Genomic DNA, 7898 nt, shown 5'->3' on the forward strand with positions numbered 1-7898 from the left:
GGCTCCTCTGGCCTCTCTGTATTTATTCTGCTTCTGGTTCAGGGACTGCTGGGAGAATACAGGTGCAAATATGATTTGGGCCTATTCCTCTTATGAAGTTGACCCACTGTAATTGACACAGACACACTGGCAATTTGATTAGCTCTTCCTGCTGCCTAAGGGCATTTGACCATACCAACCTCATGGCCTGTTTTATGTACATAGCTCCACCTATTGGTGAAGATGGGGAACAACATACTGAGCAGAACAGAGCTGAGTCCCTCACTCACATAGTGTTTGGAATTGAGCCACTGGGCCAAATCCAAGAATATTTAACAAGCCAGACCACGGCTGAACCACACACCTAAACCAATTAATGCTACAGGATCATCTCAGCAGGAGCAACACCACAGAATACATTTGGACATTATTTACATTTTTTGCATTTCATTTTTGTCATGTGTTGCATTATCAAAAAATATGCATTTTATATTTCCTCTTTCAAATGAGTGTGTGTGTGTGTGTGTGTGTGTGTGTGTGTGTGTGTGTGTGTGTGTGTGTGTGTGTGTGTGTGTGTGCGTGCGTGTGTGTGTGTGTGTGCGTGTGTAGGTGTGTGTGTGTGTGTGTGTGTGTGTGTGTGTGTGTGTGTGTGTGTGTGTGTGTGTGTGTGTACAGCCAGCCTATGTGTTAGTGAGTGTGCGTGTGCCACTAAAAGTAGTTCATCCTGTTATTAAAAAGAAAACTGATAAGAGCCTCTTGAAACACTTGAGATAAGCTCGCCGGCTTAAGTGCATTGACATTGTCACCGAACACGTAAGGCGAAGGAATGCAAGTAAAGAAAAATGGGCAAAAACACACATGCACTTCAATAGCAGTTTTATTCACAGCGCTGAACAAGAATGTACCTAATAGCAAAACAGTGTGTCACATGAAGTGAAAATTACTGTACATCTATTCATCAAGATATATCATTAAAGCTGTCAAACATCAAAGGCCCTCTGATCACAGCTCATTCTTGAAAGACACCAATAGCCTCATTTATCATATTTGTTTGAGCAAGGAGAGACAGAGTGAAGCAAGACAAGAGGAACAGAAAAGAAGACACCAAAGAGGGTGCTTAGAGAAAAAGTCAGGCAAAGTAAAAGAAATTTAAATTAATAGGATTGAGAGTAAAATAATAATTTAAACAGACTGGAATACATAATGCAACAGAGCGAGGATCAGAAATGACACAAACAGAGAGGAAAGATATTGAAAGGGTCTGAATAAATAAAGGCACAGCACCAAATGAGGGATAATTAATAGCAAGTGGCAACAGAGTTTTGCAACACCCCTGTTTGCTGTGGGACGCCACCTGGATGGAGCCCTAACCCCTGAGGCCCTCTGAGCTAAGCATGCTGGTTCAGAGCTTCACACACCTGCACGCACCAAAAATGTGCACAAAATGCCACGGCTCCCTCCATCGTATAGGTTTTTATTATCTGCATCGCTCACCCTCACCTTTATTTGACCTCATAAGACTTCCAGCACATCACTCACTTCAGTCAAGATTTATTGTCATTTATCATTTTATTAACATGGGAAACATTTTGGGGGGAGGCTGTATTGCTAATTTCTATCCAAATAATGCTTGTGAGAGGACATCTTTAAAGTTTACGCAGCTCGTGATCAAATGGTTTTTATATATCCCCAGGCTCTTGTATTCTCCAAATTGCTTCAATAAATAACTTGTAAGTCTAATTATGCAGCAATTAATTGCAGCCAACATAGAATGCCCATCAATCTTGTAACTTGAAAAAGTCTTTTCCAGCACAGCCTGGCAGTCCAAATAAGAAATTTGATTAGATTTTGCAAGCACGTATGGGATTATGTGTGTGTGCCAGTTTGTCATTATGTGTGCATGTGAGTGTGACTGGGTGTGTGGGAGAGAGAGAGAGAGAATACATGTGTGCGTATGTGCGTGAACATGTGCGAGTGCCCGTGGAGGTTACAGCCAGATCACAGAAGCGAGCGCTCCATCCCAGCAACTCTCTCTGCAGTCTGCTCTCTCTCTCTCTCTCTCTCTCTCTCTGCCGTCTCGTCCAGTTGCTATGGCAGCGGTAGTGAAGGCTGTATCCATGGCCAAAGGAGGAAGCTGGCATCCCCCAATAAACAGACCTCCCACCCCTCCTCTCCTCCCTGTCTCCCCCCACCAGGCTCCTGACCCGCTGGTGAACCTGCCTGGGGGTCGTAGGTCAATGGCTCAGAGCTGCCGAGTGACAGTGAGGGATGATGAGGGAGAGAATGAGAAAGAGAGGAGTTACACCACACAGATGGGGAGGAGAGATGAGAAAATGAAAAGATGAGACCAAATTTGATTACTATCAAGAGGTGGGGAGGGGTGGGGGGGGCGGGGGGGTTGGCGATTCCACGTTTTAGAAAATGGCTGCTTTTTTGCCTGGTGCCTTTAAAATGGAGGAGGAATGCGGATTCTGTTGACCTTTTTTTTGTTCTATAGTTTTTGTTTGTATACTGTGTTTTCTGATTTGTCTGTGTGAGCGTAGGCTGAGCTGAAGGGTTTAATGGGGCAAGAGACAAGGGAAAGTCAGGCTATGAGAGGGGGTGGGGGGTGTATGGCGTACGTCAATCACATCCTCTTTTTTTGTTTATTTATTCTGTGCATATATGTGTGTGTGTGTATGGCCACAAGAGAAAGTGTTTCTCTCAACAACTGTGTACAACCCATCTAGGGAGAGTAAAGGTATGTGTGTGGGGAGTTGTGTGTTTAGTATGCATTCAGAGAGGCTGATATGGTCGAGGGGGGGTCAAGTGAGTTGACCCCTGACCTCTCTGCCTCTGAGAGGTCAGACAGTCTTAGGTTAGCCCAGAACACGACTTCCTCACCTTGAAGATTTGTGTGCTTTCCTACCTAGGGGCCTTTAAAAAATATGCAGTTGTTCATCAGCATTTGTCAGACGCAATTTCCCAAAGCAAAGATTTGCTGACATCCGCCAGTGAAATGTAGCTTTAGTTTACCTGAACCTACATGTGGAAGAATTCTTTTCAAATATTGTTCCAAATCAGCGTGCATACACTTACACAAATGGCTCAGTGAAATCTCTCAAAGTGATCAGACAGAAAAAGGATCCATAGGGAGTGTGGAGGAAGAAGGAAGAAGGAGGGGGCAGTGGAGATGACCCCCTCCACCCTCCACCCCCAACCCCGACACACATACACACTCACTCACTCACACAGACACACACCACCACCTGCATTGTTACAACCTGTGATAATACATTATCATCAACCCTGCTGCCAATATGAACCAGGAAATCACCCACTGCTGCCTGAGATAAGCACCACAGTTTCTATGGAGAGCATAGTGGCTCGTTTGAATACTGTGAGGAGAACATTACCCCCTAGTGGCCAATGTTTGCAGCTGCACCCTGAAACTCATGTATAAATGAATGTCAACAGCCATCCATACAATCAATCTCCATCCGTAACACTCTGTGGTCCATGCAGTAGCTATGGAAGAGAGGCTCTAACACTCTGCCCACTGCTTCTGATACACACACACCATGTCAGCACTATCAGATGTAACTAAAGAATTTTTCGTTACCATCATTGGCTTGGGTGGAGTTTATGAGCCAGTAAGTTAGGACTGACTAGAAAAAGCCACACAGTAGCCCAGAGGGCAGAGCAGAAGGTGTTTGCTGCCTCACACAAACACACACAATCACAGGGCGCTATGCAGACACTTTACGCAGTCCCTCTCTCTGCTGCATTCTTTTTCTTCTGAGTGTTCTTCAGATGTCGTGTCCTCTTCGTCACCCCGTTCCTTTGCTTCGCTCTGCTCGGTTCCCCCCGCCCAGAGACTTGTCACAGCCCCTAACCGCATCAGGAGCACTGCTAGATTGGATATACATGATCTGTCCATCCATCAACAGGGAGAGGGAGAGCGAGAGACAGAGAGAGAAATGGTAGTCTATCTGTGAAGAGTGAGATAGAGACACGAGGAGAAGAAAAATTGTCATTTGCAAGCATAAACCTCACACACCACAGGAAAATGATTAAAAGACAGACATAAACAGAAACATATTAAAATGCTTTCTTATGCAACATGCGGATGTATACTTCCAAATCTTATGATCAAATTCACATGGGAATAACAAGTTATGTGCAGTATCCATGATGCTTGGATGCAGGTTCTTTATCACTGTCATTGGTCAACAATGTGATTATTGATAATGTACTTGTGTGGAGATGTGGAGTGCCTGGCTGACAGACCTGTCAGCTTTGTGTTACCATCAAAAGGTCTACACACTCTTCCCTGAAAATTGAAAGATATGTTTCCAACATCATCTGCTGTGTCTCACCTGCCTCTCCACTGAAGATTTACCTGGTGTTGCTGAATCACCTTGCCACTTTTGCTCTTTCCATTCTGTGGACTGAATGAGCTGGAACACGTGTGTTATGGCCCCTGTAAAATGTGTAACAACGTGGGAACACACTGTCAAAACCTCCGGGAGCTGAGCTAACACTTGGCTCCACGCATTTTTATCGGCAGGTGTTCCATCCTGGCAAGATTATTCCCTGCTGAAGACCATGTTAATGACGCACACTCAGATTCAGCTCAGCATGATGAGCTGAGTTGTGTGATATTTGCCTTGTGGTCCCAACTGTGTTTTGCAAACGAGCTATTTATGACAACTGTAACCATGTTGGACACATTATATGTTAATGGTTTAATTTAAACTATGATATTATACATGATTATAGACTAGTTGTTTGCTTCTGAGGCGAGTCCTCAATAGCAAACAATAATTCTGAAGGTGGATCTGTGTCAGTGTGGTTTTAAAAGACAGACATTTCTTTCTTCAACTGCCTTCAATAAATAAATCTAAATGCAAAACACCACATCTGACTGCAATAAAAACACAACTGCTCCCTCCATTCCTTCTTGTGGTATTGCTGCTTATAGCCACAGACAATGTACTGTCATATATTTGTTTGATGTGGAATGTACAGTATAAGCAGGGTTCAATCTGAGGTTGCCCCAACACTCCATCGTTTTATCTTGTGATATTCATCTATGTCTGCTCCTCTATCTATTCCATACATTTCCAGGTGATGCGTTATCACGAGCACATCTGCACAACTCCTCCTTCTCCCCTGTCTCCATCTTGCACTCCATATTCTCTCAGTCTCCTTCTCTCCTCTCCCTCTGTTTTTCCTCCCACCTTTACCTCTGCCTTCTCCTATCTTTCCTTCCATTTTCATACTGACGCCCCCCACGCCTCTCTCTCTCTCCATCCCTCTCTCCCTTTCTCTCTGTCCCCTCTCCTCTCTCTCCCTCTCCCTCTCTCTCTCCGCTGTGCTCTGATGAATTGCCTTCCCCTCCCGGTGAACTCGACCGATAATCCTGGGGAAGCAGTAAAAGACCATCGATCAGCCCTGCAGACAGGCCCACAAGCCACAGCACAGGAACAACACGCTAACAACAAGCCCCTGCACTTGGCTCTCACTGTAGATAGTATATATGTGTGTGCATGAGGGTATGCATGAGCATGCATGTATGTTTGCATAAGCATGTGTTTGTATACATGCAAGCATGTGCGGATGTGTACAAACTGAATGCATGCATGCATGTAGGACAAGGAGGAGGTATACATGACTGAAGACAGGATGTGGGTTTGCATCAGAATGTTTATTAGTATATTCCTTCACACATGTGTGCAACATCACATATTGAGTTGAAGGGAACACTCTAATACGGTCTATCACTGGTGGTTGTATTTCATATGCTATGTTGAGCTGCATGTGTCACCAGCATGCTTAGCATACACTGAAGAGTTCCCCCTGTGTTCGTACTGTTTCCTCACTTGATGCATCCCCTGCTGTGTATCATCCACTTGAATGTGCTCATTTATGTGCAAACATGTATACATGTGCATATACTGTGTGTGTGTGTGTGTGTGTGTGTGTGTGTGTGTGTGTGTGTGTGTGTGTGTATTTAAGGCTCTGTGGGTGTTTGTGTGTCTGCCTATTAAGTGTGTATGCTTGTCAGCATGTGTGTATAGTATTTGTATATGTATGCAGCACACCGAGAGGCCATAAATCATCCGGCATTCTCCAAGCCCATCCTGAAGGAGAAGGATAGAGAATGCACATGATCTTGGGCATAGCGTGATGGCTATGAAATTGACCAATTGATTGATTGAAACAATTAATTTTGCACCAGGCTTTTATGGCAGAGAAGCTAAGCGATCATTAGTTTGCAACAAGCAACTGAAGACAGCTGGATTGTTTTATAATTTCCACTGAAACATAGCAAAGGACTGGCTACTGCTGCAGGCATCTAATAATATCCTATCAACTATTGGTTTAAGTTATATGACATGATATGTTAGCTTGGACTGTGCAAAATCATGTATGAGGTCAATTCATCTTCATCCTCCGTTTTGCACAGAGAAATAAGCCAACTTGAGCGGTTCAAGTCCAAGACAGTCAATGGTCATTATTCAATCCCCTTAAATATGACAAACGGAGGCTGCCTCTGTTGAATCCCATTCTTTACATGCCATATTACAAAGCACTGTTGTTTGCCAGTATGGAGGAGCTTGACCATAAAAAGCCAGTTGCTTGGAAAATAAATCTCTACTATGACAACTGGTGAACTGCTATTCATTCAGGAGGTTCACCATTCATACTTTATCTCCCTTTTTATTTTGGAACTGTTTGTGAGTTGTCCTTCAATGTCTTTCTCTCTGCTGCCTTTGTTCCTAATGTACTGGCAAGACTGACTTCATTAAGCCCTGTATGCAGCAAACACATTTATGCCCTATTTTCATTTTTCCTATTTCATTTTGCCGTGATACACCACAGCACTGCCACCAAAGCGGAAAATAAAGCCCCTGTCAGGCTTGAAGCCATGTGCTCTTTGAGAACAAGGTGACACCTTGTGGTCAAAACAAAGAACAGCAGCACAGGCTGAAATCAACACAGCACAGGAGGAGAATCACCTGACATACAGTTAAGTACAATGCAGAGAACTGGCCTTAAATTATCGGTACTTTTGAACTGAAAGAATGGATCTTACACAGAACAAGAGCAAGGTATGCACACCAGCCATGAAAAGAGTTTGAGAGACACCTGCAACAGGTATCTGAGGCATTTCACAAGTATGAGAAGGCGTTTCCTGCCCTGATTCTTCTAATGCTTGGGGAATGACTTAATGTGAGGGTGTGTGCGAAGGTGCATGTGCCCGTGTGTGTTTTCCTGAGAGTGAAACGCCACCACGGACGTTGACAGATCGCAAGGGAATGTTCAATTGCAGGTTGTTGCGTCCTGCTGTCATTGTGCTCATCTGTCACAGGGCAAGGCTAGCTGGGAGGCAGGAGCAGGCAGGAGCGAGGGGCGTCACTCCTTCCAGGGATGATGATCACACCGGGGCCCCTGCCAAGCGGGCTGCTGGCCCTGTCTTGCTCCTGTGGTCCCTTGGAATTTCTCTCCTTCAGAGTCAGTTCCAGAGCAATAATATTAAAGCTTTGGTAGAACACACTGTAGACAGCACTGTGAAGCTAAGAGGGATTTTCCCACTTGAATAGACCACAGCTCTATGTCCATATCTCTCTATCTTTTGGCCACAGTGCTCACTAGACTGCATCAAATCTTTGTTGAGATTAATTTTACAGCTTGGGGGGGTTAGTTTGGCTGGATGATTAGATATCTCTTGCTAAAAATGCCACACACAGATGCTTTGTTTCAGAGTTGAGTCAATACAGAGCCCTGCAGGAATATAACTGACCTGACCTGCTTTCTCTCTCTCTCTCTCCTTTCAAGTTTGCTTACCCATCTTGCACGCCAGTAACCTTTCTTGTGTCTTTCCCAGCGAACCAATACTTCCTCATCCTTTCTTTCCCTTCTTTGTTTCTTCT

The sequence above is a fragment of the Trachurus trachurus genome (genome assembly GCF_905171665.1).
Source record: "Trachurus trachurus genome assembly, chromosome: 7".
NCBI lineage: Eukaryota > Metazoa > Chordata > Actinopteri > Carangiformes > Carangidae > Trachurus > Trachurus trachurus.